At 43.9% G+C, this 21172-nt stretch overlaps 1 long non-coding RNA gene across 5 annotated transcripts in view; it reads right to left on the bottom strand.

Moving 5' to 3' along the window:
* The window catches only part of LOC137524431 (uncharacterized), a 72283-nt gene that overhangs the window by 14505 nt on the left and 36606 nt on the right, over positions 1-21172 (bottom strand). The window lies entirely within an intron of this gene.

The following is a 21172-nucleotide window of genomic DNA, read 5'->3' as shown; positions in this document are numbered from 1 at the left end:
CGAAATCGCGGGTAAAAACGCATGTGGAAACGCATCCGCATGCGTTTTTACAAGCGTCGGAATGCGGCCGAAATCGCGTCGCAACAGTGGAAACAAGCCCTTACCCCTTCAAGGTAGACACATGCTGTTGGTTTTTTTCAACAATAATTAGTTTATTTACATACTCCAAATAGGTGCAACACATTTCGCGGGTATATCCCACTTCCTATGACTAGATTATTAGAACCTGTGGATCTGAGATTGCAGAGATTGCTACGCAGCTGCAACATTTCTTTCATGTATGCAGGATCCAGAATATGTAGTGATTTAAATGACAGTAGGCTGATCTTCATTAGGATCCTCCATTTGATAGGTAGCCAGTGAAGGGAGTGTAGCACCGGTTCCATGTGGCAGTGACAGGCTTGGTGAGTCTGGCAGCAGTGTTCTGTATCAGCTGTAGGCGGTAGGAGGCCGTCGTAGAGAGCATTACAATAATCCAGATGTAATGAAGGCATGTACTAACATTGGCAGATCTATTAAGGGGATGAGGTGCTTGAATAGTGTTTAAATCCTACTGGTATTGTTTAAAAGGAAATACATATGGCAGCCTCTATATCCCTCTTACTTCAGGTGCCCTTTAACCTCCTGAGCGTTACGCCGCTCAGGAGGTTTTGTTACTTTTTGCCCAATTTTTTAATAAATGTGCTAAATGGCTATAAACCCTCTAGCTAACACTAGGCTAGCTAGAAGAAGTCTCTGGCACCCTCCGATCTCCGCCGCTCCCCCGTTTATACATTACCCAGCCTGGATCCAGCGATCGGTGCATCCTCCCCGGACAGCTCAGTGTCGGGCATACCGCTAAGGAGGTTAAAAAAATAAGATCAAATGCTTTCCCTTTAAAAATTATTTATTATTCAAAGCAGCTTTGCATACTCATGTTTTCTTTTTTTTATCAGGATAGTCAGTAAATAAGGTTTGGGCTCTTCTTTGTGTTTTTGTCTCATTGCCTCACTAGACATATTTGTTTCTCACAAGGAAATGAAGGAAATTGGAATAATGATGTTTTGCTGGCTGTATTCGCATCTACCACGTCGGCTCTGGCTGACTCTCCTCCCCCTCATTAGGAGTCTGGCAGGGTACCAGGGCAAGCCGGGACACCTCGCTCCGCAGCGCCTGCTCGCCCGCCCCTCACTGTCCTTGAGAGATTGCAGCTATATAAACATCACATGGTGGAATAGCAAATGTGCGGAAGAGTTTCCACTGCAGAGTGCCGGATTACACCGCAGAATCGTTTCATATCTGTGCTGCGTGAAGCTGCACTGTGACATAACGGTCCATAATAACCAACTAGAGAACACTCCTTAGCATCCTGTGGTCTGTTTATTAACTAGTCACCTTTGGAAAAATTCCCCTTCCCCTTATTTGCTTATAAAGCACACTAACCAGCATAATATACTGTCAAATCATCCCGTTTAGGCCTTGTTCACATCGTGTTCGGCTTGCGTGTCCGTCCGCGGTGGGCTTTTTTCTCCGCATTTTTTAAGCATTTTCTGTCGATTTTCTGCGCGTTCGCTCGGTTTTGTGGGCATTTTTGTAAATCCGGAAACAATAAAACCAATGTATTTTTTTTACAAATGCTCACGCAATCGCTTGCCAAAGCGATTTTGTGAGCGTTTTGCGTTTTTCCTATACTTTCCATTGAGGCCAATCACCTCAAAAATGGCCCAAGCACCGCTTTTGTAAGCTGATCGCAAAACGAACCGCTCAGATATCAACTCTCTCATAGAGAATCATTGCACAAGCGCGCGCTTACATTTTTACAAAAATGCCTATAATGTGAGCAAGGCCTTAAAGTGGACCTGAACACTAGCACAGGACACAAGGAAAACAGAGAGAAATGCACCCTGTGTGTTTTTAGAGAGAAAAGGCTTTTTAACCTCCTTGTTCTGGATTTTACGGTCTTTTCAGCACGTTTCAGACCCTAAAATCAGGAAAAAAATCATGCCGCCAGAATGCATGCAGCAGCCCCTGCACTCACTCACCTCCCTGGGCTCCGGTGCTGCAATTTTCCCTCCGTCCTTCGGGTGGAGCTGTAACTGTGTAATGAGATCACTGACGGCAATCTCACCAGGTTCACAGCCTCAGAGGACAGGAAGGAGAACGGCTACCAACGTCTGGATCCCCAGGAGGTGAGTAAAAACGCCTGCTGTGCGATATACTCTGCATTGAGCTCCTGGCGGCTAGCCTGAGCATACTGCCAGGGAGGTTAATCCACTCTCATCTTCAAGTAATCACAAGTGTAATTTGATCTCTCAGTTGCATCAGCCCAGAAATTTGACAGTCCTCGGCAGACACAGCTAATATCTAAACACTGGATGTTAACCCTTTCCCTGCTTCCATGAAAACAGGAAGTAAACACACTGCAGATTTATTGCAGGGGTTCTATAAGTTGTAACAAATATTTTTTTATTTAAAGGTTATTATGCTGTTGCTTATCTTTAACCACTTTACCCCCGCCCGTACGAATTTCTCCGTCCCTTTTTCCATCCTTTAACCCCCAGGGACGGAGAAATCCGTACTTTGCGCACTCCCGCCGCTGCCCGTGCTCCCGCTCGTAAACACGCCGCCGGCCGCTCGTAAACACGCCGCCCGCCCGGAGATCAATGAACGGGAAAATCCATTCCCGTTCGTTGATCTAAGCCCCGCAATGATCCGCTGCTCTCCGATGAGCATTGTGAAAAAAAAAACCACTTACCCAGCCTCCTAGTACTTCCTCCAAGAGTTCGGAAGGTCGCATTAAACAAAAAGTTACTGTGGCCATCTTGTGGCCAAATAGTAAAACTACACCCTAAACATTTTTCACATACAAATAAATTACTTTTACACAAAAAATTAACTCATTACCTCCCACACTCCCAATTTTTTTTTTTTTGTAATAAAAAAAAATTAAAAAATGTACAATAAAAAAAATACATAAATAGTTACCTTAGGGACTGAACTTTTTAAATATTTATGTCAGGAGGGTACAACACTGTTACTTTATAAACTATGGGCTTGTAATTAGGGATGGACGCAAAACTGAAAAAAATGCACCTTTATTTCCAAATAAAATATTGGCGCCAAACATTGTGATAGGGACATAATTTAAACGGTTTTATTACCGGGACAAAAGGGCAAATACATTTCATGGGTTTTAATTACAGTAGCATGCATTATTTAAAAACTATAAAGGCCGAAAACTGAAAAATAATAATTTTTTTCCTATTTTCCCATTAAAACACATTTAGAATAAAATAATTCTTGGTATAATGTCCCACCTAAAGAAAGCCTAATTGGTGGCGAAAAAAAAAAGATATAGTTCATGTCATTGCGATAAGTAATGATAAAGTTATAGACGAATGAATGGAAGGAGCGCTGAAAGGTGAAAATTGCTCTGGTGGTCAGGGGGTAAAACCCCTCAGTGGTGAAGTGGTTAAGAGCAGAGAGGAAGTTCTAATTTCAAGTCAGCTTTAAAGTGGACCTGGTCTCTTGCACAGAAAGAAAACATAGCGAAATACACCCTGTATGAATGTACACCCTGTTCCAAATTATTATGCAAATTATATTTTCCTTATTTACCTAAATAATTGATGTACTGTAAATAACAGTCAGAATAATTCTCATGTTATCAACTTTTAAGAGTACAATTAAAATTGTATTGAACAAACCTCCTAATGATAACAGTATTTAAAAAAAAAAGTCTTAAAGTAATACCTTAAAAAAAAAAAACAACTTACAGTGCACTGCTCCAAATGATTAGTAAGTTTCAAAACACTTTATAGATTGTAAAGCACTGGAAATGGCCATTTGTTGAATTTGCAGCATTAGAAGGTCATTAATGAAATCAAAAGCTATTTCAATTAAAACATCTTAACAGGTCAAGTTACCTATGAACATAGGACCCCTTGGGCTTGATTTACTAAGCGGTGCTAACCTACTTAGCACGTCTAAAGTCTTTAGGCGTGCTAACCAGGGTGCTAAGTAGGTTAGCACCGGTTTTCTTAATCAGATGGCGCGCTAAGTACCGCGAGCAAAGTTTTGCGCACGCAAAGTTCTATGCGTGCGCTAATTCCCATAGGCTTTAGTGGGCACTTCACGCGGAGCGTCTGCGCTCTGTGCAGTGCGCGCGCAAAACTTTGCACGCGGTACTTTGCGCACGATCACTACTTCTCACATTTCAACTTTAGTTTAGACGTGCTAAGGGCCAGTGCTAAAGTTAGCACCATTTTGTAAATCGAGCCCCTTATTTGATAGTAGCTTTACAATTCTTGCATACATTGAACTTGGGGGAGTTTCTGGTTGAAGTTCTTTGCAGGATGTCAGAATAGCCTCCCAGAGCTGCTGTTTGGATGTAACCTGCCTTCACTCTCATAGATCATTTGCTTGAGGTTGCTCCAAAGGTTCTCAATAGGACTGAGGTCAGGGGAGGATGGGGGCCACACCATGGGTTTCTCTCATTTTATGCTAATAGCAGCCAATGATGTAAAGGTAATCCGTGCAGCATGAGATGGTATGTCATGCATGAAGATGATTTTTCACGGAAAGTACGGTTCTTCTTTTTGTACCATGGAAGAAAGTGGTCAGTCTGAACTTCCACATACTTTTCAGAGGTCATTTTCACACCTGCAGGGACCCTATCAAGGGGCTGAACAGCTCTCTTCCCATCCATGATTCCAGCCCAAAACATTACTCCACCACCTCCATGCTAACATTGCAGCCCTGTTGGGATGTGGTGGCTGTTAACCAACCATCCACCACTCCATCCATCTGGACCATAAAGAGTTGCACGACACTTATCAGCGAACAAGACTGAAAATGAGTCTTCTTGTAGTTTTGGGCCCACTACAGCTGTTTCTGTTTGTGAGCTTAGATTAGGTGTGGTTGAATAGAAGGTTTATGCACTGAAATCCTCTAAAGAATCCTGCACTTGGTTGTTCGCAGAACTCCAGAGGCACCAGCAACTTCATGTGTTTGCTGCTTTGTAATGGCATTTTAGCAGCTGTTCTCTTAATCTGATGTAATTGTTTGGCACAATCCTTTCTCATTTTGCTTTTACTGTATGTGCATAAGTGTGTTCTCTGAGTCCGCCACAAATCTTTTAACAGTACAATGATCATGCTTAAGTTTTCATAAATTATAAAGGTTTTTATACCTTGTCCAAGTCATTCAACTATTTCACACTTTTTTGACAGCAGAGAGATCATTTTTCTTTCTCATAGTGCTTGTAAATGTTGGTGTGCTTAACAATGTGGAACACCATTTTTTAGTAGTTTTTCCTTAAGGCCTCTTTCACAGTGTGATGTTAAAGTCGCACGTTAAAACTTAAATTTAACGCAGAATAACTCACTGCAATGAAAAATCAATGCCCCATTCACAGTGCACACGTTGAGTTGGTGACTAACGCTGCACGTTAAGTGAAAGTACTGCATGCAGTGCGTTATACACGTTATTAGCTGCATTGGACTGTTTGCAGTCAGCTAACTAATTGTACAAGCTGTTTATCGGTATTTCTCCTGTCTGGCTCTCAGGGAAAGTGCTGATGTTGCCAAAACCCAAGAGAAGCTGAAGTCGTGTCTGACACGTCATCTGCTGCCCAGCGGATCAAATGTATATACATCACCATAGTAACATGGACGTGAGCCCCACTGTCCCAGTTTGAATCATATTGTATGGCTCTCACAGAATTACATTTTAAAATATGTGGCGTTTATGTCTTTCTCAGCCAAAAAAGCTCCTGATCCCTGGTTTAGCCTGTCTAATTCCCCCTCATCTGTGACTAATCACAGCTGTAATTTGATCTCTAAGCTGTGTCAGTTGGCTGCCTTGGCAGAGAAGCTAATTTGTAAACACAGAAGGATAAACCTATGTCTGCTGCCATGAAAGAAGGAAGTAGACACAGCAGATTTATTGCAGGATTTGTAACAGCTGTAACAAATAAATGATTTTCTTTCAAAGTTATTATGCTGTTACTTATCTTTGAGAGCAGAGAGGAAGTTCTGAGTTCAGGTCTGCTTTAAGGTGCCCATTAATGGTACAATTTTCTGTTCCGATCGGCATTTCGCAGAGCTGATCGATTATCCAATCCATAATACGATCATTTGTTGTCGATCTGCAACATCAACACCCTTTCATGTCAACCAATACGATTGCAATTATTGCAATTATCAGATCGGAAAGTCAGTTGTTTACTAAAATTGTACCGTTGGAGGACACCTTCAGGGAGAACCACTGACTTCTGAATAGAGATGGCCCAGCCTTGGAGAACTCATGGAGAAGCACATAATCAGTTTGATCAGCTGATAGATTTGTAAGCCTCTGATTTGCTGGTCATGATCATGTGTTAAACCAGGAAGTCATCTCAGCAAATCAGAGGCTTACAAATCTGTCAGCTGATCAAACTGATCATGTGCTTCTCCATGAGTTATCCAAAGCTGGCCATCTCTACTTCTGAATCTCACCCATTGTGAATGATCATCTGATACATCATTTGAGTCTCTTTTACAGATCAAAATGGGATTGAACGTGTTGGAAAATCTCTATGCATACGGTCGGAGGAGATGTGACAGGTGATCAGTGGCCACCTAATACAGCACCAATCAGTACAACACTGGCAGTTCGATCGATGCTTGATAGATTTCTGCTGAAATGCATCGAGATAGAGAGTACAGCATGGCGTAGGAATCAATCACCATCCAATTGATTTGCGACCAAGAAGAGATCGATCAGCTTATTATATTGGGCTGTTATCGACCCAAGTATGCCTAGAATAACACTGCATTTTCTTTAAAGAGGAGCTGTCAGCCATACTATCTCAGAAAAACAAACAAACACCTATACAGTGGGTTGTAAAAGTATTTGGCCCCCTTGAAATGTTCCACATTTTGTCATATTACTGCCACAAACATGAATCAATTTTATTGGAATTCCCCATGAAAGACCAACACAAAGTGGTGTACACTGTACACATGAGAAGTGGAACGAAAATCATACACGATTCCAAACATCTTTTTTACAAATAAATAACTGCAAAGTGGTGTGTGCATAATTATTCGGCCCCCTTTGATCTGAGTGCAGTCAGTTGCCTATAGACATTGCCTGATTAGTGCTAATGACTAAATAGAGTGCACCAGTGTGTAATCTAATGTCAGTACAAATACAGCTGCTCTGTGAGGGCCTCAGAGGTTGTCTAAGAGAATATTGGGAGCAACAACACCGTGAAGTCCAAAGAACACACAAGACAGGTCAGGGATCAAGTTATTGAGAAATTTAAAGCAGGCTTAGGCTACAAAAAGATTTCCAAAGCCTTGAACATCCCACGGAGCACTGTTCAAGCGATCATTCAGAAATGGAAGGAGTATGGCACAACTGTAAACCTACCAAGACAAGGCTATCCACCTAAACTCACAGGCCGAACAAGGAGAGCGCTGATCAGAAATGCAGTCAAGAGGCCCATGGTGACTCTGGACAAGCTGCAAAGATCTACAGCTCAGGTGGAAGACTCTGTCCATAGGACAACTATTAGTCATGCACTGTACAAAGTTGGCCTTTATGGAAGAGTGGCAAGAAGAAAGGCATTGTTAACAGAAAGCATAGGAAATCCTATTTGCAGTTTGCAACAAGCCATGTGGGGGACACAGCAAACATGTGGAAGAAGGTGCTCTGGTCAGATGAGACCAAAATGGAATTTTTTGGCCAAAATGCAAAACGCTATGTGTGGCAGAAAACTAACACTGCACATCACTCTGAACACACCATCCCCACTGTCAAATATAGTGGTGGCAGCATCGTGCTCGGGGGGTGCATCTCTTCAGCAGGGACAGGGAAGCTGGTCAGAGTTGATGGGAAGATGGATGGAGCCAAATACAGGGCAAACTTGGAAGAAAACCTCTTGGAGACTGCAAAAGACTTGAGACTGGGGCGGAGGTTCACCTTCCAGCAGGACAATGACCCTAAACATAAAGCCAGGGCAACAATGGAATGGTTTAAAACAAAACATATCTATGTCTTAGAATGGCCCAGTCAAAGTCCAGATCTAAATCCAATCGAGAATCTGTGGCAAGATCTGAAAACTGCTGTTCACAAACGCTGTCCATCTAATCTGATTGAGCTGGAGCTGTTTTGCAAAGAAGAATGGGCAAGGATTTCAGTCTCTAGATGTGCAAAGCTGGTACAGACATACCCTAAAAGACTGGCAGCTGTAATTGCAGAAAAAGGTGGTTCTACAAAGTATTGACTCAGGGGGCCGAATAATTACGCCCACCCCACTTTGCGGTTATTTATTTGTAAAAAATGTTTGGAATGATGTATGATTTTCGATCCACTTCTCACATGTACACCATTTTGTATTGGTCTTTCACGTGGAATTCCAACAAAATTGATGCATGTTTGTGGCAGTAATGTGACAAAATGTGGAACACTTCAAGGGGGCCTAATACTTTTGCAAGCCACTGTATAAGTAGATAAATACTTGCTCTACTTACATAACGCATGTATTGCCCTGTCCACGTTTTGGTTTTAGTGATTTTTCTACAGTACAAAAAAGAGAAATTCCTTCTTAGCATTTCCCATTTTAAGTGTGGCTATTTTGAAGCCAATCCTGATGTAATTTCCTCTCTTACTCTCATTTGCCTCATTTGCCCGCCCTTCACTATAGAAAGTGCAGTATCTCAGCATAAGAAATATTGGTCAGTCAGAGAGGAACAGAGGTGTGGGAGGGGAAAACAGGAGGGAAAGAGGCTTCAGCCAATCAGACTGCATTAGTTAAGTCTGAGGGGAAGTAGAGAAGCAAAAAAGGACAACCCAGCATGCCCTGCAACTTTCTTTTTGTGTACCAAATAAGAGTCAGGTAAACTGGGGAATGAATATTTATCAACAAATAAAGTAATAGTGATTTTAACTTTTGGATTGCCTGGTTAGCATCCTTATTACTTGTTTACCAGATAAAAATAAAGAATTGATTTTTTATTTTATGCCCAACAGTTACACTTTAAACAATACCCTAATGAAGGTGAACCTGTGTTTAACTGTATATGGAGTGAAACTTCACGCTGAGTCACAAGTTGTGCCCGCCTCTTCCTGCTTCACAATGCTGATCGTATTGGCCAACTGTCACTATCTCTAGTAAAAGTAAATATGGATAGAGGCGCTCCACAGTACCGTTGGTGAACACCTGTGCTGCTGCGATCAGGATAGATCCCTTTTCCTCAGAATAAGCAGTCATAAAATTTCACAGCGCCAGGAATTATGTTGGTTCCAAACAGTCAAATCCACCTCCAGGGCTGCCTCTTTCACACCTGCATTCCTCCTGTGTGGCTCAATGCACAAAACATAGAAGCAGAAGAGATACTCCCTCAGTGGATAAAACAACTCTTTATTTCTCCATGCAAGGCACAAAAGATAAGGTAACACAATGACTTACATCAGGAGGGTCCTAAGCCAGTATAGGACCCCCTCTGGAAGATTCGTATCCCCTGATGACGGCGAAAGGCCGAAACTAGTCAGGACGAGAGCAGGCTGGACACTGCTGATCGCTTTCCCATAAAGTTCTGAGTACCACAAGGGTGGGAAGCGAATCTTCCAGAGGGGGTCCTATCAGGGCCGGATTTGTACTTTTTACCGCCCAAGGCCAACTATACCATCTGGATGGTTGTTATCTCTGTGTGCCTAAATGAGAATTCTCCTTACTTTCCATCATTAGATGTCACAGACAATAACTATTTTATTAATACGCGTATAGATTATAAATTATGTTTTCCTTAAGAACCGTTATGTTTGCCATCTCGTTAATGATGGAACCATTGTGTCACCATGAGAGTTAGGCTGAAGTGTACCTGCAGGATAGAGCTTACAGGTCTTGCAGGGACGACACAAGTACAGGACAGAGAGTTCAAAGGTTAAAGCTGTCTTTGTAGATAGGGATGGCTGCATAGAACAGCTTTACTGCCCCTCACTGAGCCGCCCCTAAAATTCTGGTGCCCTAGGCCATGGCCTATGTGGCCTTGCCAGAAATCCGGCCCTGGGTCCTATACTGGCTTAGGACCCTCCTGATGTAAGTCATTGTGTTACCTTATCTTTTGTGCCTTGCATGGAGAAATAAAGAGTTGTTTTATCCACTGAGGGAGTATCTCTTCTGCTTCTATATTTTGTGCATTGAGCCACACAGGAGGAATGCAGGTGTGAAAGAGGCATCCCTGGAGGTGGATTTGACTGTTTGGAACCAACATAATTCCTGGCGCTGTGAAATGTTATGACTGTCACTATCTCTAGTCATGTGACAAGGGAGAGAGGATTAGTGGGCACTGTTCCTTAAAGCGGACCTGAGGCAGCTAAAAATAAAGTTTGATACTTACCTAAGAGGAGGATCCAGAGGCTTCCCACATCCTCTTTAAGGCTGCCGCCAGGGCCGGTTTAAGCCACACAGGGGCCCCAGGTTCAAAAATAACTTGGTGGTCCCCATACCACCCCCAAATCAAAGTCAGCTCCTGGGTCCCTTGACTGTTCCCCATGTTTAGCTGCCTTGAAATATCTCACCTGTCCCAGTAGCGGCTCCATCTTCATCCCCGTTGCCTACGTCTTCTCCATCCAGTGCATGTTATGTGTAAATAATGTGCTGGCATAGAGAAGAGGCAGGCAGCGTGGCTGAAGAGGGAGGTCAAGGTGGACATGCCACCGGACAGGTAAGATGGAAGCTAAACTACCGAACCTGCAGGGGTCACCGGAAGCAGTCAGGGGGGCGCCACCTGGGGGGGGGGGGGGTCCAGTGGCGTGGTCCGGGCCCTAGGGCAAATGCCCCCTTTGCCCTGATGCCAGCGCCGGCCCTGTAGTTGTTTTATAACCCAATCCAGGCTTGTTGAATCATTTGTGAAAGCCCCACAGGATATTCTTTGAGATACCTTAGTAAATAAAGTCCAATGTTTTCTACAGAAGAATTGTTCATTTTTGGCACTATTTCAGCCCATACTATAAGCAAAGGAAAAAAAACATTCAAAAATAAGTTACAATAAGGCTTTATTCACACTTGTACGGTGTTACAGAAGTGTGCTTGGATTTTACGATGCGTTCATAGGCAATTCAACATATGCGTCTGCACTGTATAAAATGAATTGCTCTGTAAATATGCACAGTGCCCAGAAATAAGCAGAACATACAGAAAATAGAGCACGATGCGAACAAATCCATTCATCAATGTGGGCTGGTCATGTGACTGGGCTTCCTCATTGCTCAAAAACGAGTAACTGAGAATGATATGATATTATGGGGATAATTGTGTTTAGAGCATCGTGGAGTCCTCCGGTTAGTAAACATGGCCCTGGGTAGTCCTCTCATGGCTGCGTATATGTGAAAGGAAGAAAACACAACAGGCGCTGTGACTATTATCTTGTAGCGGAGCATATGGCACATCAGTCACTGACAAGGGAGCATTTTTTGTTATCCATGGTGTGAAAGACGCCTTCAGTGAATGCAGACCGACTTCCTCGCACCCTCCCTCCTCCCCAGCTACTCTTATCCTAAAATCACCTATTTTCCTGCCAATGATCTGCCCGCAGAGCTACTCCATTTATCCTCATTCCCTGGGAGCGATAGACGAGGCCTCCCTCCCTAGATACGCTGAACAAGGGATGGTTGCCACAGCAACACTCTATGTCCTTGCCTCCACCTGACGGCTTAGGCTCCTCCAGATTGCCTCCAGAATGCTTATTTACTACATCAGATGGATGGGCTGCTCTTAGCCTGACAGCCGCGCGTAAGGTGACTGTCATCAAAGCGACACATGGCCTAGATATTGTTCAAAAGTCTTGCAGCGCGCTGCCACCCAGGCCGGCGCGGGGTTAAGTAAGGACATCAGTATGGTTTTCTATAGGAACATCTTCCAACTTGCTAACATGAAGTAAAAGGACATCTTTCAGTCAGCACAAAGGGAAAAAACACATTCTGCTAAAACACAGGCTCTATTTCCAGTCACGTCCCATCTGCACCCCCAGTATTGGAGATCGTGAGTGATTCACATTCAGAAGGCATTTCCTCATTTAAATCACACTGGTCCTTTCTTTCCTCACTGCTTTCCCTTTAGGCAGTCGTGGTCTTCATGGGAATACTCAGTTCAGGAGTAATGACAAAACTCAGCAAGGTCTCACACACAGTAGAATAAAAAACAGAACGCTGCTATACAGCAGGGTAACATAATAGGCTTTTACACAACATGCACATCAACAGAATGCACAGTGCCACCGTGTGGCTTTTTAGCGTGGGCACTGTCTAAGCATGAAAGCTGTTGCATATTCTAATATATATTAACATCTGGAAATAAACAATGCAATTATTTAGAGGTTAGGCATAATCAGTATCCTGCAATAAGTTTTATTTTTGAAAAATAAATGCACAAATATTAAAGCATGAGGATTAGCCATACTATGCAAGGGAAAAAAACACTTATATAAGTAGATAAATACTTGATCTACTTACATAACACATGTATTGTACTGCCCACGTTTTGATTTCATTGAATTTTATATAGTAAATGAAGATAATTCTGTTCCTGGTGGGAACCATGTCTTTTGCCCACAGTTTGAGGCTAAATACTGATGTAATTTCTTACCTTAACTTTTTTTTTTTTACTTTTCTCCTCCAATCGCTGAGTCACCTCAGCCTTGCTTGTAAACACAAGGGAGCAGAGGGTCATGTTTCAGCTAGGCAGGGAAATAAAGGGAAGAGGAGGAATATATTATAGATAAAAAGAGCCCCCAGCATGCAACTGAATGCCAATGGCTATTAAAGGGCCAGTGCTTCTAAGGTATTTGATAATTCCAAAACCATTGAAAGTTTTGAATGCAGGATTAGCATCTTTATCGCTTAATACACTCAGACCGGTTGCTGTTGAAATTTGATTTTTATGGCGACAATCCCGCTTTAAAGACATGCATAAAAGAGGGCCAAAATGAGGCAGAAAGAAGGATAGTGGAATGTGGTTACAAAAACATGATTATCTGTTATACTCGCCGTGCTGGCTTCCTCCGGCGTTCCCGTTTTCTTACGTGAGTTTTATGGCCCTGTCTGGGTCGTTGTACGCGCATGCGCATTAACCGTTACGCGCGCATGCGCAAACCTTTACGCACGCAAGATGTTACGCACTGCGCATGCACAGGCGTTTATTCTGGCGCCAAGTCCAAATCTCCAAGAGTATATAAACAGCACTGCACTCAACTGCGGTGCTGTTCGTTCGGACAGTTTTGGCTACCTTGCTAGTGTATCCTGGCGATTTATCCTGGTTTGATACCTGTTGTGACCCCGGCTATCCATTGCTCTCTGCCTGTCCTGACCTTCCTTGGCTTATGACCCCGACCTCCACTGATTGCTGCCTGCCCTGAGCTTGGTTTGTGACCCCGACCTCCGCTGATTGCCGCCTGCCCAGACCTTTGGCTTGTTACTGGAATACGTCTCTCTCTGCTAATTCTGAACTACTCCACTCAGCAACGTCTCCTGTTCTCCAAACCACTGTGGGATTACCTTAAAGGGAACCTAGACTGAGAAGGATATGGATTTTTCCTTTTAAAATAATACCAGTTGCCTGACTCCTCTGCTGATCCTGTGTCTCTAATACTTTTAGCCACAGCCCCTAAACAAGCATGCAGATCAGGTTCTCTGACTGAAGTCAGACTGGATTAGCTGCATGCTTGTTTCAGGTGTGTGATTCGGCCACTACTGCAGCTAAGGAGATCAGCAGGACTGCCAGGTAACTGGTGTTTTTTAAAAGGAAACATCCATATCCCTCTCAGTTAAGGTTCCCTTTAAGCGCAACCTGGTGGGCACTAGGCATCGAAGTCCATCGTCTTCACTAGGGGGATGCTGGTGAAGACCCGTGGTCACTTAGACTCTGTGCTTGGGTGATCCATATCTCAGTGATGTGGTCAACAGACCCTGCCTCATAACATTATCCCTCTGAAAGAGTTACAGTTGTGAGCGATACATAGCAGTGAGGCTACACAGCAAAAAGTCCACCTACTTTAAAAAAAATATATGTTTATATTTTTTTAAAGGTGGTCATATATTATTAGATGTAGTAAAGCGGGCCATACACTATTCAATTATTACTCAATTTTGTTTTTGATCAATACTGTGATCAGTATTAACCCGTTAGCAGTTTCAACAGTTATCTTGTTTAAGATTGAATGATTGGTCTGCAATGTTGGTCTTTCGTCAGTCATAAAATAAAATGAACCACAATTGTTATATCAATCATCATTTTGATTGTAATATCGATTGAATATAAAAAAATCATGTGATAATTGAATATTGTATGCCCATCTTTAGTGGGAGCAGTCTATGCAACCGCATGAAGGCCCAGAGCTTTAAGGGGGCCCAAAGCACTAATCCTACTTACCACAAAAAAATGTATGCGTGCATCAAGCACCAAGGTTAACCCTAACAAATCTGGCTTTGCAAATTTGGCCCAATTGGCTTATCATGAGGCATTGCTTATGCAAATAACGGAAAATTGTATACTTACCTGACGGTAATTTTCCTTTCCTGTACAAATTCCACGTCAGCATACTATGGGTTAGCCCCGCCCTCCTAACCCCCTCAGGACATGTAGCTATAAATTTAAGATGGCTGCTCACCTCAGTGCTTTTTGTAACTAGGCCTGTTCCATCCACAAAAATTAGAACTACAAACGGGTGGGTTATCCCGTATGCTGACGTGGAATTTGTACAGGAAAGGAAAATTACCGTCAGGTAAGTATACAATTTTCCGTTTTCCTCTACAAATCCCCGTCAGCATACTATGGGATCTAACTATTACCTAACAACAAATGGGTGGGAAGCAGGATGATGCAAATATAACACTTTATTGAGTCAAGTACATATTCAAGTCACACGTGAAGCACACAGGATTGTTTTGCCGAACTCTGTGGTCGTTCCTGCCGCAGGGTCCACTTTATAATGGGTAATAAAAGTGTTGATAGACGACCAATTGGCCGCCCTACAAATTGTTTCAGGGGAGACTCTGGCGTAGGCTGCCCATGAGGCAGATATTCCTCTGGTGGAATGGGCCCTAATCTCTTGTGGCGCCTCGAGTCCTTTAGATTTGTATGCTGATCTAATAGCTTTTACCATCCAAGTGGCTATAGTCCTGGGTGAAGCGGGATGTCCCTTCCTATAACCTGTAGTGATGATGAAAAGTCTATTGGTTTTACGTAATTCCTTAGTACGCTGTAAGTATGTGGTCAGCAGAGACGGGATGTCTAGTGCATTAGGATATTGCATTGATTCGTCAATAAAAGTTGGTAAGTTCCATTCCTGGTTGAAGTGGTAAGTGGTTGCTACCTTTGGTATAAATTCTTGGACCGGACGTAAGATTATTCTGTCCTGAAAAAATTGAAGGTATGGTTCCGTGCAGGATAAAGCCTGGATTTCAGAACTGCGTCTAGCCGACGTAATGGCTATAAGGAAAACAGTTTTAATGGTTAGGTTCTCCAATGAACAGCTTTGTAATGGCTCGAAGGGTGGTTGTGATAATCCCTGTAGGACCAGAGGTAGGTCCCACTGTGGGTACAAGCTCTTTCTCGCAGGTCTAAGTTTGGCCACTGCCTTAACGAACTGCATAATTAGAGGGTCTGTTGCCCATCTTACATCCGTTAATGATGAGACTGCTGAGATATGCACTTTAATTGTATTCAATCCTAGACCTAAGTCTAGGCCCTGTTGTAAGAAATGTAGTACATCTGTGACCTTAGGGTTATAAGGGTCTACTTCTATCCGAGTCATATTTTCGATAAATTTGAACCATATCCTATGGTACGTGGTGTTGGTGGAATTTTTCCTCGCTTTAATTAGCGTGTTAACCACCTGCTCTGTGCATCCCATTGCTAAAAGTTTCTGCCTTCCAGCTTCCATGCCGTCAAAGCAAGTACTGCTGGATTGGGATGTATTAGTTCCCCTTGCGTTAGTAGCCTGGTCCGGCAAGGTAGAGGAAGCGGTGGCGCGACCGCTAATTCGCGCAGTAGCGGATACCACGGCCTGCGAGGCCAATCTGGGATAACTGCCAGTACTATCATTTTCTCGTGCTGTATTCTCATTAGTAGACGGTAGATTAACGGTGTTGGTGGGAAGACGTATGCCAGGGTGGCGTTCCAGTCCGTCGTCAGTGCATCCCATCCCTCTGCTTCTCTGAATTTGTAACGGGAGATGAACCGACTGCACTTCGTGTTGCGTGGAGATGCCATGAGGTCTATCTGGGGTTGACCCCACTTCCTGCAGATCGAGTCGAACACCTCCCTGCTCAATGACCATTCGTTGTTGTCGTACTTGTGTCTGCTGAGACTGTCCGCTATCACATTCTGAATTCCTGGGATATGTCTCGCTTGTAAGTGTAGAAGATTCTTCTGCGCCCAGTTCATAATGGGATCCACCTCTCTCAATAGGGTTCTGCTGTGTGTCCCCCCCTGATTTTGTATATAGGCTACCGCCGCCGTATTGTCCATCTTCAAGAGAACCGACTGTCCTCTTATCCTGTCTGTGAAGTACTGTAGAGCTTCGAAGGCTGCTCTCAGCTCCAGAATATTTGCTGATATATCCTTGGACAGGAAGGACCAACGTCCTTGAGCGTATTGTTGATTCAGATGCGCCCCCCAGCCCCTGTGACTCGCGTCGGTTGTTAGAATTAACGGAGTTGGTCTCTGAAGTGTGTGGTGATTTAATAAATTGGTTGGATTCTTCCACCAGTTCAATTGGGCTTTCGCTATGGGTTGCATTTGTACTAATTGTTGCATGCTCTTGCCATCCCATACTTCCAGAAAATTCTTCTGCACCAGTCTGGTGTTCCACATCGCCCACCTTACCATTGGGATTGTCGATGTCATGGTTCCAAATATTCGTAGCCACTCCCTTGATTTCGGACTCTGGTTGGCCTCCACTACCTGGACTCTGGAGATCACAATGTTGATCTTGTCTTGTGGAAGCTTTACTGAATTCTGGTGAGTATTGATCTCCGCCCCCAAGAATGTTATCGATTGCGATGGCGTTAGGCTGCTCTTTTTCCAGTTGATCAGCCAACCGAATTGTTGCAGTGTCTGAAGAAGGACTGATCTGTGCTGTAGCGCTAACTGTTGTGAGGCTGCTATTAGAAGTATGTCGTCCAAATAGACGTGGACGCGGAGGCCCTGTTGTCTTAGGAGTGCAATTATCGTGACCAGAACCTTGGTAAATGTTCTGGGGGCCGTCGAGATGCCGAAAGGTAAAACTGTGAATTGGAAGTGCTGCTGCCCAATTGCAAACCTGAGGTACTTTTGATATGCTCCGAGTATAGGAATGTGTAAGTAGGCATCTGCGAGGTCCACTGATACTAGCCAGTCTCCCAATTGAATCGAGGGCAATATTGTTTGAAGTGATTCCATCTTGAATGACTCCAGTGCGATCTGGAGATTCAGAAGCCTTAAGTCCAGTACCGGACGAAGTTCTCCGCTCTTTTTGGTTACAAAGAAGAGAGGGGAATAAAAGCCTGTGAACCTCTGAAGCTGTGGCACTTCGACTATTGCCTCCTTGTCTAACAACTCCTTCACATATTGGAAAATAATTCTTTTGTGCTCCTCTGTCTTGGTAGTTCGGGTTGATTGAAAGTGATCTGCTGGCCCTTCCTGCTTGAAGGCCCACATATGACCTCTCTGTATTGTATCGAGGACCCACTGATCCTTGACTAACTCCGCCCATACCTTGAAGTATTTGGCAAGTCTTCCTCCCACTTTCTCCGTGTGGACGGGCGTAACTTCAGAAAGATTTGGGAACCTGGGGGGTTGAGGAACTGGCTCTCTGTTTACCATATTTGGAGACATTCGCTTGTCCTGTACGCCACTGCCTACGAAAATTACGGCCCCCTCTACTTGAATTAAAGTCTCTGGAATGGGTTTGAAAATTACTTCTGTTTGGATTTGCATTCTGTCTTCTCGGACGACGATCCTGAGGGAGCAATCCAGACTTACCTCCCGTGACCCTACTAATTGCTGAATCGAGTTTACTTCCGAAAAGATTTTTCCCGTCGAAAGGGATCTTGCACCACGTAGATTTAGAATTAGCGTCTGCTGACCATGGCTTGAGCCATAGAGCACGTTTCGATGTTACCGAGTTTAAAATACCGCGAGCGGAAGAACGCATAATATCAAAAGATGCCTCCCCAATGAAATCCGACGCTACCCGAAAATCTTCTAAGGCTAGGACAAGCGATTTTCTATCAAGGCCTGACTGGATTGCTCCCTCCAGATTATCTGTGCATGCTTTCATTGCTTTGGCAACTGAAGTTAGTGCTATGGCCGGACGACAGGCTCCCCCAATATTAGTATATACCTTCTTTAAATCCTGATCTATTTTTCTTTCCATAACGTCTTTAAATGGCACCGAGTCTTCGGCTGGTAGCGTCATGTGCCTCGCTAGGCGAGCCACAGACGCATCTACTACTGGTGGATTGTCTAATTGTTGCAGTAATTCACCTTCCAATGGATAAAGTTTCTTAAATCTGTTAGTTAGTGGTACCTTCTTGTCTAACTTAGACCATTCGTCTCTGAATAAATCTGTTACTTCTTGCATAATAGGAAAAGTCGGACCAGCTTTCTTTAGGTGAGGATAATAACATCTAGATTTGTTGGGAGGTTCCGACTGATCTTCCCATTGGATAGCCTCCTTGATGGACTTAATGAAAGGAGCTATTAGTGAAAAATCAAATCCGATGTTAATACCATCCTCCTCAGATAGTTCGTCCAGATTAACAGTGGAGTGATCTTCCCCATATCCTACAGAAGTAGATGTAGAGGCTGATTGTTCCCAGAGCCGGGAAAAGGTCCTCCAGCACCCAAGGCTGAGACACCAAAGTGCGCCCCTCCATCCCTCCCACTCCAGCCGTCACACACTGATTGCTATTAGACTAAGAGCCGCCACAGGGCGCACAACCTCCCCAACACGTTAATATCTAGTTATCTGGCTTGCAGTCACTGCCATGTAGCCCCTTTTCTTATTTCTTTCTGCTTCAAACACAATTAGGAATGACAGCTGAATGAATTGTGCGCCCCCTCCTACACTGCGCCCTGAGGCTGGAGCCTCTACAGCCTATGCCTCGGCCCGGCCCTGATTGTTCCATAAGGGTTTGCTGCACTATATCTTTTATAAGGGATGGTAAGTCGGGGCTGGGGGTCTCCCTTTCTTTTGGTAAGGTGTAAAGGCAGTCGCCACAAACTAATTTTCCTGGTAACGGATAGTCTCCGCATGCCCAGCAATAAATCTTCCGTTTATCCGGAGATAACTGTCTTTTCCTTGTGTCTGTACTGGAGGAGGATCCCTTGCTTGATCCAGAGGTTGATTTATGTGTATTTGAGGGTTTGGGAGCTCCTTTAGAAGTCCCTGAGGTTTGGGGTCTATAAAAGAAAAAGATAATGCTACTGTCAGTATCAATCTACTCTTTTCCTGCCTAATACTTACAATGCTAACAACTCTTACCCATCATTGTCAGGCTGGTCTGTAATATGGTGGCTCTCAGTTTCCATCCTGGTAACTGAGTTATAACCTATAACAAGTATATACTAATTAGTATATATATATATATAGACAGAGCGGTCTTGTAAATGCAGTGAATCCACATAACTAACCTGCACACTCTATCTCCTGGGCACGGCTGAGCAAGCACACACTGATAACACTGTGCACAAAAGAAAAAGTAAAGCATTCCATATAAATAAATGCATCCATTATGCAGTGATCAGTCATAAAAGGAATCATTATGGGAGTTGATAGTTCTCCCCCTACCTTCTCCGGCAGATCTGCTCTGTTAGTTGCTCAGCAATGTCTGCCATTCTGCCCAGCGCTTTTATTGCTGTAGCCAGCGTCTTCCGGGTCCCAGTGCGCTTGCGTGTGACGTCAATGCGCCCATCCTCCGGCATACCGCGCGCCTGCGCGAGGTCCCCTGAGCTCTCTAGCCGTCTTCTGGGATCCCACGCGCATGGGTATGACGCGACTGCGACTCATACGGAAGCCGTGCTTGGAGCGCAGGAAGTAACTGCGGTGGAACGCATAGTTGCCGCTCCGTCCACCCAAGATCTGTGCGTCTAGCCGGCCCAAAACAATCGGAGAGAGAGGTACACCCGGTCACCCCACAGACCAGCAGAAGGGGGGCCCCTTCGCTAAAACGCTCGTTTAGAGGTTTAATAAGCGAAGGCTTCACTCAGGAGAGTGATAGAACCTGAGTGGAGGCTGCAGGAAGTCAGCCAGGTAAGAGTAAAAGAAAAACAATATAGCTGGAGTTTCTTAATGGATTTGTCCTGAGGGAATCCGGACAGGTGAAAAAAAGCACTGAGGTGAGCAGCCATCTTAAATTTATAGCTACATGTCCTGAGGGGGTTAGGAAGGCGGGGCTAACCCATAGTATGCTGACGGGGATTTGTATAGGAAATGCATTTGCTTTCGCATGCCAAATTATGCAGGGTCAAAAACCAATACCGCAAAGCAGTTGCCCTGCGGGGATTAGTTCATGCTATATTAGCACTATCCAGGAGCGCCACGAGGAGGCTCCACAATCCTAATCCTTCAGACCCACTGGTTTTGTGGCTATACTTGATATGGGTGTGAAGATTATAATGTCCACACTTGTTTTATAACACTTGTGAGATGGGCCCCAGGCTGTACAGGTCACATGGGGTAGGCAAGGAAAAGAGTGTGAACTCTGGGGACCCTAGCTAAGTTTTGCTGGGGGGCCCCAAGATTTATAGTTACGCCACTGCTAAATAAATTATTGATGGGTTCAATGTTTTTTCTTGAATCCAGTTTCTATGCTATTAAAACATCTAATAGTGTCTGATGTTTCACTGCAAAGTATACTTATCGAGTCAGACTAAAAGGTTTGCGTGTATTATGCTAGCCTCATGCGCATTCATTTTTTACATGATTTCATTAAGATGTCTCTGAAATGTTCTATCGGATCTAGCATTCTCTAGGCCTACAACACCCCAACTCCCTACCACATCCAAAGTAACGGAAATGTAGAAGGCTAAATTCACAATGGAAGCTGCATTTTTCAGGGAACGCAATAGAGGGGAAAAGTTGCATTGTGTGTTATGCGCACTTTGCGATACACACAGTGAAGCATGCATTATTCTGTGCATGCTGTGCGTTGGATCACACTG

Source organism: Hyperolius riggenbachi, chromosome 7 (genome assembly GCF_040937935.1).
Source record: "Hyperolius riggenbachi isolate aHypRig1 chromosome 7, aHypRig1.pri, whole genome shotgun sequence".
Taxonomy (NCBI): Eukaryota; Metazoa; Chordata; class Amphibia; order Anura; family Hyperoliidae; genus Hyperolius; species Hyperolius riggenbachi.
The sequence above is the reverse complement of the archived record's forward strand: the minus strand, read 5'-3'. Positions and strand labels throughout refer to the sequence as shown.